Source organism: Rutidosis leptorrhynchoides, chromosome 10 (genome assembly GCF_046630445.1).
Source record: "Rutidosis leptorrhynchoides isolate AG116_Rl617_1_P2 chromosome 10, CSIRO_AGI_Rlap_v1, whole genome shotgun sequence".
Taxonomy (NCBI): Eukaryota; Viridiplantae; Streptophyta; class Magnoliopsida; order Asterales; family Asteraceae; genus Rutidosis; species Rutidosis leptorrhynchoides.
Genome location: NC_092342.1, coordinates 235,358,555 through 235,376,361, shown reverse-complemented (window position 1 = coordinate 235,376,361; position 17,807 = coordinate 235,358,555).

Here is a 17,807-nt window from a genome sequence, read left to right as displayed (position 1 = left end):
TGAAAATAATGTTAATCACAATTTCAACTAAGTGTAGGGAGGTTTATGTATTTATGTTAGAATTAGATTTTCTGTTTTCGTGTAGTTCTCGAAAATGGAACCCGAATGGTCTTTCCCTAGCAGACCCTAAAGAACTAGTCTTCTCCCCCCATTCTGAATTTTTATTTTTTTTTAGTTTTTTTTTTCAAAATGAAGACTTCCTGTGAATTAAACCATGGTCTAATGCTACACGCTCTGATCACTAAACGTAATAATGACACACTTCCAAGTGAATTGGTATCATTAATAAGAGGTAAATTGGACGGAGTAAGAAAAGAATCCAGATGCGAAGATAATAAGTTACAATTTGGTAAAGGAAAATCAAAATCCGCATCGAAAAGAAGAGCACGACACCTTGAAAAATGTCACAAATGTGGAAAATGGTCACACGAAGGTAAATGTTCAAATAATCAAACCTATTCAAACACCGAATTTGTTACTTTATGCAGAGATGGACCGTTCATATGTTTAGAAGAAAAAACGTTAAATGCTCGAGGTTACGCCTATGTAGCCATGGAGAACCAATTAGTCCGACTATCTTATGAGTGGGCTAGAGCATATCACTAAGAAATATATTTCACAGGTAAGTTTGTACAATTTTCATTTTTATTTTTATTTTTATTTTTAACCTTTTGATAATAAACGCTAATTTGTTCGCTATAAAGTATTAAATTGGTATTCGATAAAATTAGGTCTTGCGACCGAAATTATTGATATTATTCAAAAATTTATTACATCACTGCGAAATTTACCGTTTATTCTTAAGGTATAAATATCTTTAATCAATCAACCCAAAATATTTCAAAAATTCGTCATGAGTTAAATTAGGTCATGGAACCGAAATTACTTTACCGAAAAGAGGGGCGCATATTTTTGATAATATTTGATTGATTAAAGTGGGATAAAAGCCAAAAAAAAAATTTATTTTTATTTTTACCATGATTTAAAATTAATATATAAAAATTAAAATAATATTGTAAACTTTTTAAATTAATATATTTAAAATTGTAAATATTTGAAAAATTGATATTTTTAATATAATTTTGTATGTATAAAAACAAAAATAAAATATAAGTTTGGTGTGAATTTATAATATGAATTTTTAATTAAGTTTGGTGTGAATTTTTTTAATTTTATGCATTTTAAATTTAAGTTTGGTGTGAATTTAAAAACAAAAATTTACTTTATTTCGCTAAGTTAAAAATATGATTTTTAAAATTCGTCGTGAGTTGAAGACTAGGTCGTTGAACCGAAATTGCTTTACCCGAGGGAGGGACGAGAACTTTTATTATCATTATTTTTAATCTTATTGAATTAAAGTATGCCAAAAACATTAAAAAAATCCAAAAATCTTTGCTTTTAAAACCGCGCTTTAAATAGACAAATTTTAAAATTTTGTCGAGGGACGGACTAGGACATCGTTCCGAAACGACCTCGTCCTAACTAACAAGGGAAACAAAATGTTAGAATTAATTAATTAATTGTTTTATAAGTTAAGGTTTTTATAAAAAAAAAAAAAAAAAAAAAAAAAAAAACTCCGCTACTCACAGAGTTTTAATGGGTAAACACCGCAAGTCGCGGAGAATCAAAAGATCCAGAAAAAAAAAATAAAAAGGCCGAACAGATCAGTGTACACACAAACACCACACAAATAACTGCGAAAAAACCCGAAAAAAGCCTCCCAAATTCGCAATTTTTGGCCATTTTTCATCAAATCTTTCACAAAATCATGTTGAGAAGGATGCTATCAAGGAATTACTCAAGAAAAAAGATAAATTTCTACACCAAAACACCCTTTAATCCGAATATTTAGTGTTCTTGAGCAAATTTATACCCAATTCGATTTTAATGCTTTTTAGTGTAATTATGCTTAAATTGCTTATGTATTATGCTTGTATAACCTAGATTGATGCTATTTAACATGATTAGAAGCCTTAAACTTCAAATTTTGAGTAATCTAGGGTTTGTGTTCTTGAGCAATTTGGGGCTTTTTGATATAAATAGGTTATGGCCGATTTTTGTCATGAATTATTGCTAAAATAAGTAGTGTAACATGTTTAGGTAGTTAAATGATCCAAACTTTGAGCCTAAACATGATTTTTGAGAATTAAAGTGGACTTTTTCAAGTCTAAAATTCATGAACTTGATTTTTGAGAGATAATGCCATTTGAAACTTGTTTAATTGCTAATAATGATTATTTTGACATGTTATTTAAGTTGAATGCTTATGAACTTGGTGAACATTTTCGTATATGCTTATTTGAAAAAGTATAGATTTGATAAAAATATGAAAATGAGCATAAGTTTGATATAAATTGAACATGTCATTGTAATTATTTTGCTTGATGATTTTGCTGACACTAATGCATATTTGGATGCACAAAAATTGTGTTTGATGTGTTTTGCAGACTGAAAGGGGTGAATCTTCATCCCAAGCTCGCATTGCTCCTCCTGAGAATGCGGAACAACAAGATGTTGATAACTATTACAAACAAGATATACCTCATCCAGTTATGACATTTTCAGATATGCACGTGGAAGATTTGCACCCGAACTTGAGATTAGACAGACGTTGGATAGATTATCCAAAATACCAAAGGAGCTTGCACACTCTTCATTCTAAAGCTGTTGAAGTACCTAGGGTAATAGAATGGGAACCATTAGAAGCCGTAGGATTGAGCGAACGGATTAGAGAATTACTTACACAGAGGTATGGTAATTCTACTTTTAACGATTGGGTACGATTATTCAACATGCGTAGACCTATATATAAAGTATGGTGTGAAGAATTATTGTGTAGTATAGAAATAAATGATCGGGTAGCTACTTTAACCGATCAAACTTTTATTAGATTTTTGTTAGGAGGTTCGATGCGCCACATGTCTCTACTAGACATGGCTTAGGCCTTACGTATATATACGCCTGAGGAGCTAGCATCTGCCGATTGTTGAGGGTCGATATTAAATGGTAGGAAGATTGATGAAAATTTTGATACACATGGTGTATGGAGTCAAATGACTAGCCATCACCGATTTAAAGGGGGAAATTACTCTTATTTGGATATAGATAGAGCTGAGTTAAGAGTAATTCATAGGTTTCTATCGAACTCGATTACACAGCGAGGTAAAAATAAGGAAAAGGTAAATGAGCAAGATTTATTTTACCACATGTGTATTCGAGACCCACAAAGTGCTGTAAGTATACCTTATTGTGTGGGTTATTATTTATCAGCTATGGTTAGGAGAATGAGACCGCACAGTATAATAGGAGGTGGTATATTTATTACATTAATTGCTGAGTATCTCGATGTGGATATAAGTCGGGGGGGATTATTAATCGAAGAACCACAACCCCACGATACAATTGGTTTAAATGTATATCATGGTGCTAAGGTTTTGAAGAGGCGAAATAACGTCGCAGTACAATATAATGGAAGACATCCACAGGTTGAGAGAAATCAACAGCCAGGTAATGCGGGAGGGGGAAATGAAATGACAGAAATACAAAGGTTTATAGCTTCACAAGAGTATGAAAATGCGAGACATCGAGCATTTGAAGATTGGCAAGTTCATCAAAACCACATCATAGCTCATTGCCAACATATAGGTAGACACTATATTCCTACTCCAAAGCCCGTATTTCCTCCCTGGTCTATAGAGATCCAACCACCGTATCCTACTTATAACCCAGCTGAAGCATTTTATAACACATACGGTTATGCATGGAACCCCTACTGGTATCAGTAACAACCCTAGTTTATTTAGTTTTATTTATTTTATTTTTGTAATGTTACTACATTTAACACTTATGTTAATATTGTAATAGTTTTTATAATTTTCTAACTTTTATTATTAGATTTTAATAATTTTTGAATGTGGGTTAATATACCAAACTTCAAAAATATGTATATATGTTGCAGTTTATCTTATGTACACAACAGGGTAAAACAACGCATTTTCAAAGATTGACATTAAGTTCAGCAAAAGCTACTAATTTTGACGACAAGATGAAAAATAAATGTGATGTAACAACAAGACGGAATGAACAAATGATGTGCACCATTTATCATTCAACACAAACAACAATATGTTTGGAAACTTTGGTAAAATTTAATCATTTTTCTACGCTAATCACCCTCAATAATTTAAATTGTTACTGATTTCTTGCAAATGAGGGCATTGCAAGATCTTAAGTGTGGGAAGGGGTTAAATTCTTTCGGATTTTAAAATTTTTACTTTATACACTTGGTTACTGTCATAACCCGTCCTTAACCATAAGAACGAGTTAGATAACGTATGATTTCATTGCGAGGTATTGACCTCTATATGCGACATTTTTAAAAGAACAACTGCATTTATTTTACATTACAAACCATAACTCTTATTTTAATACAAGCTTTAGACAATATAAAGATGATTATCGTTTAGCGATAATCTTAGACTTACAAACTTTACATGTGATGATAACAATACGATTTCCAACATATTTTACATTACAAATCCTCCGATATGCAGTTTTATTTTTGACACAAATATGCATACTCAAGATCTTGCTTAAATTCAACATGTTGCAGCGGAAGCTTCTAATTATCACCTGAGAATGAACATGCTTAAAACGTCAACATAAAGTTGGTGAGATATAGGTTTAATGCCGGCAGCAATATATATATATATATAGACCACAAGATTTCATATATAAACATTTTAATAAAAATATATTCTAAGTGGTTGAGCACTTGGTAACCATACTTAACATTTAATCACGTCGCATATTCCCATTATTATGAAATCTTACTACACCGTACCAAGTGTAGTCACGAAACGAAGTACTGTGCAACCGTTGAATACTGGTCGTCCAGTCCGGTTGGGGTTGTCAGGCCCGATAGATCTATCAACAGGATTCGCGTTTACAATACCGCTGTAAATAGTAGTTACCAAGCTACAGGGAAGTATGCCAGTGGTACAACTCAACGTAGAATATATTTTTCAGTTACTTGTGTCCATATCGTAAAACATAAAATACATGTATTCTCATCCCGAAATATTTAGAGTTTAAAAGTGGGACTATATACTCACTTTTGCCTTGAAGATATATATATTTTGACTTGGTCTCCTGTTGATATCACGAACCTATCCATATATAATTTATCAATATATTTTCATTTTAAACAATCGTCACATATATATACTTATTATACTTTTAATACTTTTAATAATTTCTTAGTCCGTAGTTAGCAGTCCGATGTTAGTAATTCAATTTTAATGGTTCATATTTAGGTGTTTAATAAATAAATAAAACCCCCATCGAAATAAATAAAACCCCATCGTATTCGTATTGGTCGGGATTAATCTTGACCCACGGTACCGGTGTTGTCAAATGACGTGTTGCGTACATAAAGTACCGGTGTTGTCAAATGACGTGTTGCGTACAATCATGGGATCTTATGATTAATCTTCTCGTATTGTTTACGGGTGGTCCTGAAATATATAAAATTAAATTATGAGTACATATATATAAAATATCATGTTATTTTAGAAAGATGTGATTTATTTAATTTTTCTCCAATTATTTTCGTGGCTAAACTAGTTTTAGATATCCAATTTTGTTTTGGTCATAGTTTCTTCGTTACAACTCCGTTTTCGTTGGTTCAACTTGCCACTTCCTTGGATCGAGCCCCTCTTTAAGAATATGAACTGCAAATACCTTAGTTTGTATTCGAAATCACAGGTCATAGGTCAAACTTTGGTGAAACTTATGAAGTTGATCATTTTCCATCATGTAAACAACCTTAAATGATTATTTTTCTAAAAATACTTATACTTTGAGTTAAATCATGAAATTTTTATGTGTTATCATATTCATAGTAAATATCATTTTTCCAGAAAATAAACCTCCAATTCAAGGTTCAAAATAGTTTTTAACTATACAACCCAAAACAGCCCCCGGTTGCACTCCGACGTAGTAAATTCAGTTTTTAAGGTGATCTTTGAAAAACCAAGTTATACCTTGTTAAATTAGAATATATTTATGATATATTACAGGTCTTGAAGTATTTTAAAAGTTAAGTTAGAAGGATCTATTTAGTTTGCAAACAAGTTTGAAAACATTCAAACTATGTTCTTGTTGTTAAAATTTTATACCATAAAATAAGATAACTATATATATATGAATCGAATAAGGTTATGAACAAAGTTACTACCTCAAGTTACTTGGACAAGGTTGCTGTAAAAGAGAAGTAAAAACCTAGAATCAAAAGAGTGGTGGAGTTGGATGAAAGATTGGAAATAAACTTGTATTCTTGAAAGGATTATTGAAGTGTTCTTGGAAGGTTTTTCTTATGATGATTAAGGGTTGTTTTTGAGCTAGATCTTCATGGTAACTTGCTGAATTGTTGAAGGTGTTTAAGGGTTATGGAAGAGTGTGTGTTTAACTAAGAAATGATGTAGAAATTTGAATCAAAATGAAGTGCCCATGAAGCTTATAAAAAAACGTGGAACTAAGGTGTTCATGACAAGATTTTAGTTTGTTATCTTATGTAATTAGTCAATAAGCTTCCAAATTCCAATTACCTCTCATCTAGAGCAGTAATAATGGCTAGTTAGGTGGTGATTTGATGTGTATATACTAATAGTAAATACGTATAGAAGCTAGGTATGATACGAGTACATATACTCTAGATATACGTATAGAAATCTTGTGAAAAATGGAATGAGAATTCAAATATAGCTATCTTTTATGAATACACTTATATTGTTTTATGTATTTAAGTCCTTAAAAAGTGATTAAATACATTATATATACGATATATGTATAAACATTATAGGTCATAAGTATTTATATCAAAAAAACGTTACGTATGGTTATTGTTTTGAAAACTTAAGTTAGTAGTTTCAAAATATACTTATAACTTATTGTTATTAATACAAAATGAGATATTAAAACATCCATAAATCATGTTAAATATGTATATATACATATATATACACAAACGTATAATTATCATATATTATATAGTTCGTGATATCATCGGTCAAACTAGACGGTAAAACGTTGTGTAAAACTCTTTTCAAAAACATAAGTCTCAACAATTTGGATTGCTTATCATGTTGGTAAGGTTTAATTTATGTAAATATTAATCTTATAAGTATAAATTGATCGAAAAAGTCCGAGTCATTACAGTACCTACCCGTTAAATAAATTTTGTCCCGAAATTTTAAAATTGTACCTATTTTGCGTCATCGGAAAACAGATGTGGGTACTTTTGTTTCATTTGATCCTCTCGTTCCCAAGTAAACTCGGGACCTCTTCGAGCATTCCAACGAACCTTAACGATCGGTATGTTGCTCTGCTTGAGCCGTTTAACTTCACGGTCCATGATCTCGATTGGTTCTTCTATGAATTGTAGTTTCTCGTCAACTTGAATTTCTTCAAGAGGAATGGTGAGGTCTTCCTTTGCAAGACACTTTTTAAGGTTCGAGACGTGAAATGTATTATGTACTCCGGCGAGTTGTTGCGGTAACTCGAGTCGATAAGCTACCGGTCCGATGCGTTTGATAATTTTGAACGGGCCTACATACCTTGGGTTTAGTTTACCCCTTTTTCCAAAACGTATTACACCTTTCCAAGGTGACACCTTTAGCATAACCATATCACCGATCTGAAACTCTAATGGTTTTCTTCGGATATCGGCGTAGCTCTTTTGGCGACTACGGGCTGTTTTCAATCTCTCCTTAATTTGTACTATCTTCTCAGTCGTTTCGTGTATGATCTCGGGACCAGTTAATTGTCGATCTCCTACTTCATTCCAACAGATAGGAGATCTACACTTCCTTCCATACAGTGCTTCGAATGGTGCAGCTTTAATGCTCGCATGATAACTATTATTATACGAGAATTCTGCTAACGGTAAATACTTATCCCATCCGTTTCCAAAATCGATCACACATGCCCTAAGCATGTCTTCAAGAGTCTGAATTGTTCTTTCACTCTGCCCATCAGTTTGCGGATGATATGCGGTACTCATATCCAAACGAGTTCCTAGTGCCTCCTGCAGTGATTGCCAGAACTTTGAGGTAAATATACTATCACGATCAGATATAATTGAAATAGGTATTCCATGCCTTGAAACAATTTCCTTTATATACAATCGTAATAGTTTCTCCATTCTATCTGTTTCCTTTATAGGCAAGAAATGTGCAGACTTAGTGAGACGATCAAAAATTACCCAAATGGTGTCATAACCCCAGGCAGTCTTAGGTAATTTTGTGATGAAATCCATGGTAATACCATCCCATTTCCATTCTGGGATTTCTGGTTGTTGAAGTAATCCTGACGGCTTCTGGTGTTCTGCTTTGACTTTGGAACAAGTTAAACATTCCCCAACATATGTTGCAACGTCTGTCTTTAAATTAGGCCACCAATAATGCGTCTTAAGATCTTGATACATCTTTCCAACTCCAGGATGTATCGAGTATCTTGTCTTATGTGCCTCATTCAATATTAACTTCCTTAATCCACCCAACTTTGGTACCCAAATACGGTTTGCAAAATATCGAATTCCATCTTCCCGTATAACGAGTTGCTTCTCATACTTCTTCATTATTTCATTTCCTATATTTTCTTTAGTAAGTGCTTCTCGTTGAACTTCTTTAATTTGCGAGTTGAGATTCATGCGAATTTTTATGTTCATCGCTCGTACTCGAATCGGTTCTCGTTCCTTTCTGCTTAGTGCGTCAGCCACCACATTCGCTTTCCCGGGATGATAACGAATTTCACAATCATAGTCGTTTATTAACTCGACCCACCTACGTTGCCTCATGTTCAGCTGTTTCTGATCAAAAATATGTTGAAGGCTTTTATGATCAGTAAACACAATGCATTTAACCCCATACAAGTAGTGTCTCCATATCTTCAACGCAAACACGACTGCTCCCTGTTCTAGATCATGCGTCGTATAATTCTGCTCGTGAATCTTCAATTGTCGGGATGCGTATGCAATAACTTTCTTTCGTTGCATAAGAACACAACCAAAACCTTGTCGCGAAGCGTCACAATATATTTCAAAATCATCGTTCCCTTCAGGTAACGATAAAATAGGCACCGTAGTTAACTTCTTCTTCAGTAATTGAAATGCGTTCTCCTGCTCCGAGGTCCATTCGTATTTCTTCCCTTTTTGCGTTAATGCTGTCAACGGCTTAGCTATTCGGGAAAAATCTTGAATAAACCTTCTATAATAACCGGCTAAACCCAAAAATTGGCGTATCTGCATTGGTGTTTTAGGAGTCTCCCATTTTTCAATAGCCTCAATTTTAGTTGGATCAACCTGAATTCCTTTGCTACTAACAACGTGACCAAGAAATTGCACTTCTTTCAACCAGAAAGCACACTTAGAAAATTTAGCGTATAGCTGTTCTTTTCTCAACAACTCTAATATTAACCTTAAATGCTGCTCATGCTCTTGCTCACTCTTGGAATAGATAAGAATGTCATCAATGAAAACAATAACAAACTTATCTAAATATGGACTACAAACTCGATTCATGAGGTCCATGAATACAGCTGGCGCATTCGTCAATCCAAACGGCATGACCAAAAATTCGTAATGACTGTAACGTGTCCGAAAAGCAGTTTTCGGTATATCTTCTTCTTTGACGCGTAATTGATGATAGCCCGATCTTAGGTCAATTTTCGAGTACACACATGATCCTTGCAGTTGATCAAATAAGTCGTCAATTCTCGGTAATGGATACCGATTTTTGATAGTTAACTTATTTAATTCACGATAATCTATACACATCCTAAAAGATCCATCTTTCTTCTTAACAAACAAAATTGGAGCTCCCCACGGTGAAGTGCTTGGTCGTATGAATCCACGGTCCAGTAATTCTTTTAACTGACTCTGAAGTTCTTTTAACTCGGACGGTGCAAGTCTATATGGAGCACGGGCAACTGGTGCAGCTCCTGGTACTAAATCTATTTGAAATTCTACAGATCTAAATGGAGGTAATCCCGGCAACTCTTCCGGAAAAACTTCAGGAAAATCTCTTGCCACAGGCACGTCGTTGATGCACTTCTCTTTTTCTTTCTTTTCGACTTTATTAACATGTGCTAGAATAGCATAACATCCCTTTTCTAAACACTTCTTGGCTTTCAAACAGCTAATGAGTTTTAGCTTTGAGTTACCCTTCTCTCCATAAATCATCACCGGCATTTTATCCTTACAAGGAATGCGAATTGCCTTCTTGGCACACACAACTTCAGCTCCTATTTTGGATATCCAGTCCATGCCGACTATTACATCAAAACTTCCTAATTCTACGGGTATCAAGTCAATTTTAAACGTTTCTCCGGCTAACTTTATTTCACAATCACGACAAATTTTATCGGCTTTAATTAGTTTACCATTAGCTAACTCAATCATGTACTTAGCATCTAGAGGTAATGATGAACAATTCAATTTAGTATAAAAATTTCTACACACGTAACTTCTATCGGCACCAGTATCAAATATAATAGATGCTGATAAGTTATTAATGGTAAACGTACCCGTAACAAGCTCCGGGTCTTCACATGCCTCTCTAGCATTAATAACAAATGCTCTCCCACGTGCAGGTCCGATATTCTTTTCTGGATTCGGGCACTGGCTCTTATAGTGACCTTGTTTTCCACACCCAAAACAAGTAACGGTAGCCAAAGCAGTTCTATTTGCATTGGTGGCAGGAGTCTTGGTACCATTTGTATTTGTAACGAGAGCCCTACAATCTTCAGCAAGATGACCCTTTCGATTACATTTGTTGCATACCACATTACAGTAACCAAAGTGATGTTTGTGGCATCGGTTGCATAAAGGATTTTGTCCTTTGTAACCAAAGCTTGAACCACTACCTGCACCTTGCGTGGTTTCTTGTTTCTTAATGGATTGTTGTTGATTACCTCGATCATAATTTCCATTCCACTTTCTTTTGTTACCTGATACCTTCACATCAGTATTGGATGCTTTCTTATCCAAGATGACCTGATCCATTAACTCGTTTGCCATGGTTATAGCTTCATGAATTGTCTTAGGTTTCGATGCTGTAACGTTTGCCTTGACCTTTTTGGGCAAACCATATTTGTACATTTCAATCTTCAGTTCTTCGGTTGGAACCAATTCAGGACATAGTAAAACTAATTCCATGAATCGCTGATTGTAGTTGGTGATTTCAGTACCAACAACCTTCAGGCTTCGTAATTCATCTTCCAACTTCCTAACCTCGTTCCTTGGACAATATTCGTTGATTAACATTGTTTTGAATTCTTCCCATGGGGTATCATAAGCTACATCTCCTCCTACAGCCTTCACATAATTTTTCCACCATGTGAGTGCACTATCTTGTAAAGTGCACGATGCATACTTGGTCATGTCCTTTTCAACACAACCACTGATTTTAAACACAGTCTCCATCTTTTCTATCCACCGAGTTAAACCGATCGGTCCTTCCGTTCCACTGAATGATGAGGGCTTGCAAGCTTGAAAAGTCTTGTAGGTGCATCCTATACGAGGATTTGGGTTAACTGCAGCAGCTCTTGCGGCTTCGACCCATAACATTCTGTCGTTCACTCGCTGGTTGATGAATTCCTCGACTTCTTGTTCCGTCATTCGATTCAATCGCGCCATATTCTTCTATAAGAATGAAAAGAAAATAATTATTCACATGGAATATTATAGATGTAGTGTATATTTACAGTACATTATAGCTTATTAATAATATGAACCAGGTATTATTATAAAAGCCTTTTCTTCTTATTAGCATTTTATAATTATATCTAGGGTAATACCTACCCGTTAATGTTCATACTTAATAGCTTAGTACAGAACCAATTACTACCATCTAAATAATACTTAACCATGGAAAATTATTGCATTTCATACTTCACTATTTTACATATGCTTATCTTACATCGAACATTAAGCAAACCACACTAATAATATTATACAAAACATTATATGATCCCATGGTTTAATACAGCAGTGCATCGTTTGGTCTATTTTCTAGGACGTTTAGGTTCAAAGAATCGCTTAACGCTTATCCTGGCTGTCTGCCTATATTTTGGCGGTGTCTCCCTATATTTTGGCTGTGGGGCTGAAGAACTGGATGCCGGGATAGAACGAATAGGAATAGCGGGAATAGGGGTGGTAGTGTCTAGTGGAGTTGGTGCCACATCATCCTCACTAAACTCGGGATTTGAATTTTCTAATTCATTAGCCTTTCGTTTCTTTCCTAGTTCGAACTTGTCTTTTGTAATTTCCTGTATTTCTTCCTCGGGTTCACTTTCCTCCTCGGGTTCACTTTCCTCCTCGGGTTCACTTTCCTCCTCGGGTTCACTTTCCGGGTTCTCTATAGTTGGTTCATCCGGAATTTGTGAGTCTTCCCCAAAGATATCATTTTCGTCATCGGATAGGTTAATGACTGGAACACCATCTGAAGATTCTGGTTCGGAGTTGCTGAATGTGATAACAAGTTTTGAGCCCGACATCTATCACACAACAACTAACCCATTAGTACTACATAATATTTACATATAAATTTTAACCAACAATGATAAGCAATAGTTTTTAAATCAGACCCGGTCAAAGTCCAGACTTACTAATGTATCCTAACGACTTATCAGTTAGACACACTAATGCAAACCTGGTTCGCTAAGACCACCGCTCTGATACCACATGTCATAACCCGTCCTTAACCATAAGAACGAGTTAGATAACGTATGATTTCATTGCGAGGTGTTGACCTCTATATGCAACATTTTTAAAAGAACAACTGCATTTATTTTACATTACAAACCATAACTCTTATTTTAATACAAGCTTTAGACAATATAAAGATGATTATCGTTTAGCGATAATCTTAGACTTACAAACTTTACATGTGATGATAACAATACGATTTCCAACATATTTTACATTACAAATCCTCCGATATGCAGTTTTATTTTTGACACAAATATGCATACTCAAGATCTTGCTTAAATTCAACATGTTGCAGCGGAAGCTTCTAATTATCACCTGAGAATGAACATGCTTAAAACGTCAACATAAAGTTGGTGAGATATAGGTTTAATGCCGGCAGCAATATATATATATATATAGACCACAAGATTTCATATATAAACATTTTAATAAAAATATATTCTAAGTGGTTGAGCACTTGGTAACCATACTTAACATTTAATCACGTCGCATATTCCCATTATTATGAAATCTTACTACACCGTACCAAGTGTAGTCACGAAACGAAGTACTGTGCAACCGTTGAATACTGGTCGTCAAGTCCGGTTGGGGTTGTCAGGCCCGATAGATCTATCAACAGGATTCGCGTTTACAATACCGCTGTAAATAGTAGTTACCAAGCTACAGGGAAGTATGCCAGTGGTACAACTCAACGTAGAATATATTTTTCAGTTACTTGTGTCCATATCGTAAAACATAAAATACATGTATTCTCATCCCGAAATATTTAGAGTTTAAAAGTGGGACTATATACTCACTTTTGCCTTGAAGATATATATATTTTGACTTGGTCTCCTGTTGATATCACGAACCTATCCATATATAATTTATCAATATATTTTCATTTTAAACAATCGTCACATATATATACTTATTATACTTTTAATACTTTTAATAATTTCTTAGTCCGTAGTTAGCAGTCCGATGTTAGTAATTCAATTTTAATGGTTCATATTTAGGTGTTTAATAAATAAATAAAACCCCCATCGAAATAAATAAAACCCCATCGTATTCGTATTGGTCGGGATTAATCTTAACCCACGGTACCGGTGTTGTCAAATGACGTGTTGCGTACATAAAGTACCGGTGTTGTCAAATGACGTGTTGCGTACAATCATGGGATCTTATGATTAATCTTCTCGTACTGTTTACGGGTGGTCCTGAAATATATAAAATTAAATTATGAGTACATATATATAAAATATCATGTTATTTTAGAAAGATGTGATTTATTTAATTTTTCTCCAATTATTTTCGTGGCTAAACTAGTTTTAGATATCCGATTTTGTTTTGGTCATAGTTTCTTCGTTACAACTCCGTTTTCGTTGGTTCAACTTGCCACTTCCTTGGATCGAGTCCCTCTTTAAGAATATGAACTGCAAATACCTTAGTTTGTATTCAAAATCACAGGTCATAGGTCAAACTTTGGTGAAACTTATGAAGTTGATCATTTTCCATCATGTAAACAACCTTAAATGATTATTTTTCTAAAAATACTTATACTTTGAGTTAAATCATGAAATTTTTATGTGTTATCATATTCATAGTAAATATCATTTTTCCAGAAAATAAACCTCCAATTCAAGGTTCAAAATAGTTTTTAACTATACAACCCAAAACAGCCCCCGGTTGCACTCCGACGTCGTAAATTCAGTTTTTAAGGTGATCTTTGAAAAACCAAGTTATACCTTGTTAAATTAGAATATATTTATGATATATTACAGGTCTTGAAGTATTTTAAAAGTTAAGTTAGAAGGATCTATTTAGTTTGCAAACAAGTTTGAAAACATTCAAACTATGTTCTTGTTGTTAAAATTTTATACCATAAAATAAGATAACTATATATATATGAATCGAATAAGGTTATGAACAAAGTTACTACCTCAAGTTACTTGGACAAGGTTGCTGTAAAAGAGAAGTAAAAACCTAGAATCAAAAGAGTGGTGGAGTTGGATGAAAGATTGGAAATAAACTTGTATTCTTGAAAGGATTATTGAAGTGTTCTTGGAAGGTTTTTCTTATGATGATTAAGGGTTGTTTTTGAGCTAGATCTTCATGGTAACTTGCTGAATTGTTGAAGGTGTTTAAGGGTTATGGAAGAGTGTGTGTTTAACTAAGAAATGATGTAGAAATTTGAATCAAAATGAAGTGCCCATGAAGCTTATAAAAAAACGTGGAACTAAGGTGTTCATGACAAGATTTTAGTTTGTTATCTTATGTAATTAGTCAATAAGCTTCCAAATTCCAATTACCTCTCATCTAGGGCAGTAATAATGGCTAGTTAGGTGGTGATTTGATGTGTATATACTAATAGTAAATACGTATAGAAGCTAGGTATGATACGAGTACATATACTCTAGATATACGTATAGAAATCTTGTGAAAAATGGAATGAGAATTCAAATATAGCTATCTTTTATGAATACACTTATATTGTTTTATGTATTTAAGTCCTTAAAAAGTGATTAAATACATTATATATACGATATATGTATAAACATTATAGGTCATAAGTATTTATATCAAAAAAAACGTTACGTATGGTTATTGTTTTGAAAACTTAAGTTAGTAGTTTCAAAATATACTTATAACTTATTGTTATTAATACAAAATGAGATATTAAAACATCCATAAATCATGTTAAATATGTATATATACATATATATACACAAACGTATAATTATCATATATTATATAGTTCGTGATATCATCGGTCAAACTAGACGGTCAAACGTTGTGTAAAACTGAGACAATTTGGATTGCTTATCATGTTGGTAAGGTTTAATTTATGTAAATATTAATCTTATAAGTATAAATTGATCGAAAAAGTCCGGGTCATTACAGTTACCATTAAAAATACTAGTAACGCAGTAGTTGTATTAGAATCTAGTGCTCTCTGATAACAAAGAACAGCCCTAGTCTTATATACTGACTACCCAATTCTAGTAAAATTTTTCAAAATTTTCAATTAAATGAACTCAAAATCATGTTTATACATATTTATGAACGATAAAACTAGGTGTTAACACCGAAATTATTGTTACCTTGGAAAGGACATAAATTGAGAAACAAACTAAAATGTTAGAATTCATTTAAAATGGAATAGAGGAGAATAAAAAGGCAAAGAAAGGAAAATAAAAGCCAAGTGTGGGAAATTTTTACCAAGTTATTCAAAACATATATCACATATTTTTGTACAATTAATTGAAAATACTTTTGTTTTGGACGATAATTAACTGTTTTACCCGATGAAAGAAAAGAAGAGATGGATCTACACGATGAATCAATTCCATCATTAAAAGGAAGTAAAGTCTTCCGAAAAAGAAACGCGCTTCTTGATTTAGGTCATGAAGTTGTCGTCCAGACCAGCTGTAGGTTGACGAAAAACCTAGAAAAGTCATCACTAAAATCAGCAGGAAATCCACGGACCTCAGCATCAAACAGGGTCGCCATGTGGTCAGACTTATCCTAACCATGAGAGGATCTGTCTTGTAAAATGGGGAGGACGCCGTGCAAATTAGCTTGATAAGACTAATGAATCAGATCCCCAGAAAGGATAATCTCCTTAAAGATCAAAAATCAGCTTTTAAGACTGATATTACTCAATCATAGAGATTGACCTTAAAGATTGAGACTTACAAACTCATGGAATTCAATGATATCTAAACTCGAGCTTGAACGAGAAAATATTTTGATCAAAATTTCAAACCGATTTGTTTTCTGAAAACCTATTTTCAATGCGTTCATTACCATTGAACGTAAAATCCTAGGAATTCACCTGGAATTCGTTAGGTCACCTGAACCAAATCGGGTGTCAACCGTAAGAACGGTGGTTGCATAGCATGGTCGAAGACAGGACCTTGTGCCAGACCGAAAAATTATAAGGGTGAGCTTTACTATTGCTCCTACAAAGGATAGTAATTGCGTCCGACACGTTATAGACCATAATTAAAAGAATGTCAGGGGACATTGCCTTAACAGTTGCTTGTTCAACGCTTTCCTTTACAACCGGACGGTAGTTTATCGAAAGGTAATATACGGAGCAAGTATACTGGACGTGATGCTTTCCTAATACAAGATTAGCAAGTGGGTGACACAAAACCGCAAGTTTTGAGCTAAAATTTTCAAATCTGAAACCCACTAAACCCACAAAAAGAATTTGCAAACACCGGTGAAGGGTTATTTCGGAAAACTTATCTAGGGTAAAAGCTAGATTTAATTTTCAAAAGATCAAATGTTTTCTTAAAGATCCAATTTCCTTAATGGATCTAAATTTTATAGTCATGTGGGACTGTAAACCACATCGTTACTACCATTGTTTATATCGCCGTATAGAAATCACTGATGTACAAAGTGTGAAGAATAAAGAAGTGATTCTAGTATTTCAAGACTATATTGCTTGAGGACAAGCAACGCTCAAGTGTGGGAATATTTGATAATGCTAAAAATGAACATATATTTCATAGCATTATTCCTCAAGAAAGACAAGCTTTTAGTTGAAATTGTCCTATTTACAAGTGATATTCGTTTAAATAATAAAAGGTGAAGACAAAAGACAGATTCGACGAATTGAAGACGCAAACGACCAAAAAGCTCAAAAGTACAAAATACAATCAAAGAGGTTCCAATTATTGATAAGAAACGTCTCAAAATTACAAGAGTACAAGATTCAAAATGCAAAGTACAAGATATTAAATTGTACGCAAGGACGTTCGAAAATCCAGAATCAGGACCAGAGTCAAATCTCAACGCTCGACGCAACAAACTAAAAATTACAAATTAATTATGTATATAAATATAATATAATATATAATTAATTATATAAATTATATTATATTTATTATTAAAATCCGTCGGCAAAGCTAAGATCCAAATTGGAGTGAGCTGTAAAAGCAAACTCCGCGACTCGCGGAGTTTGAAGAAGAAAAGTGCCACGAGTTGCGGAGAGACCCTGGACAAAAATGCCTATAAAAGCCAACGCATTTTGATCGTAAAATAT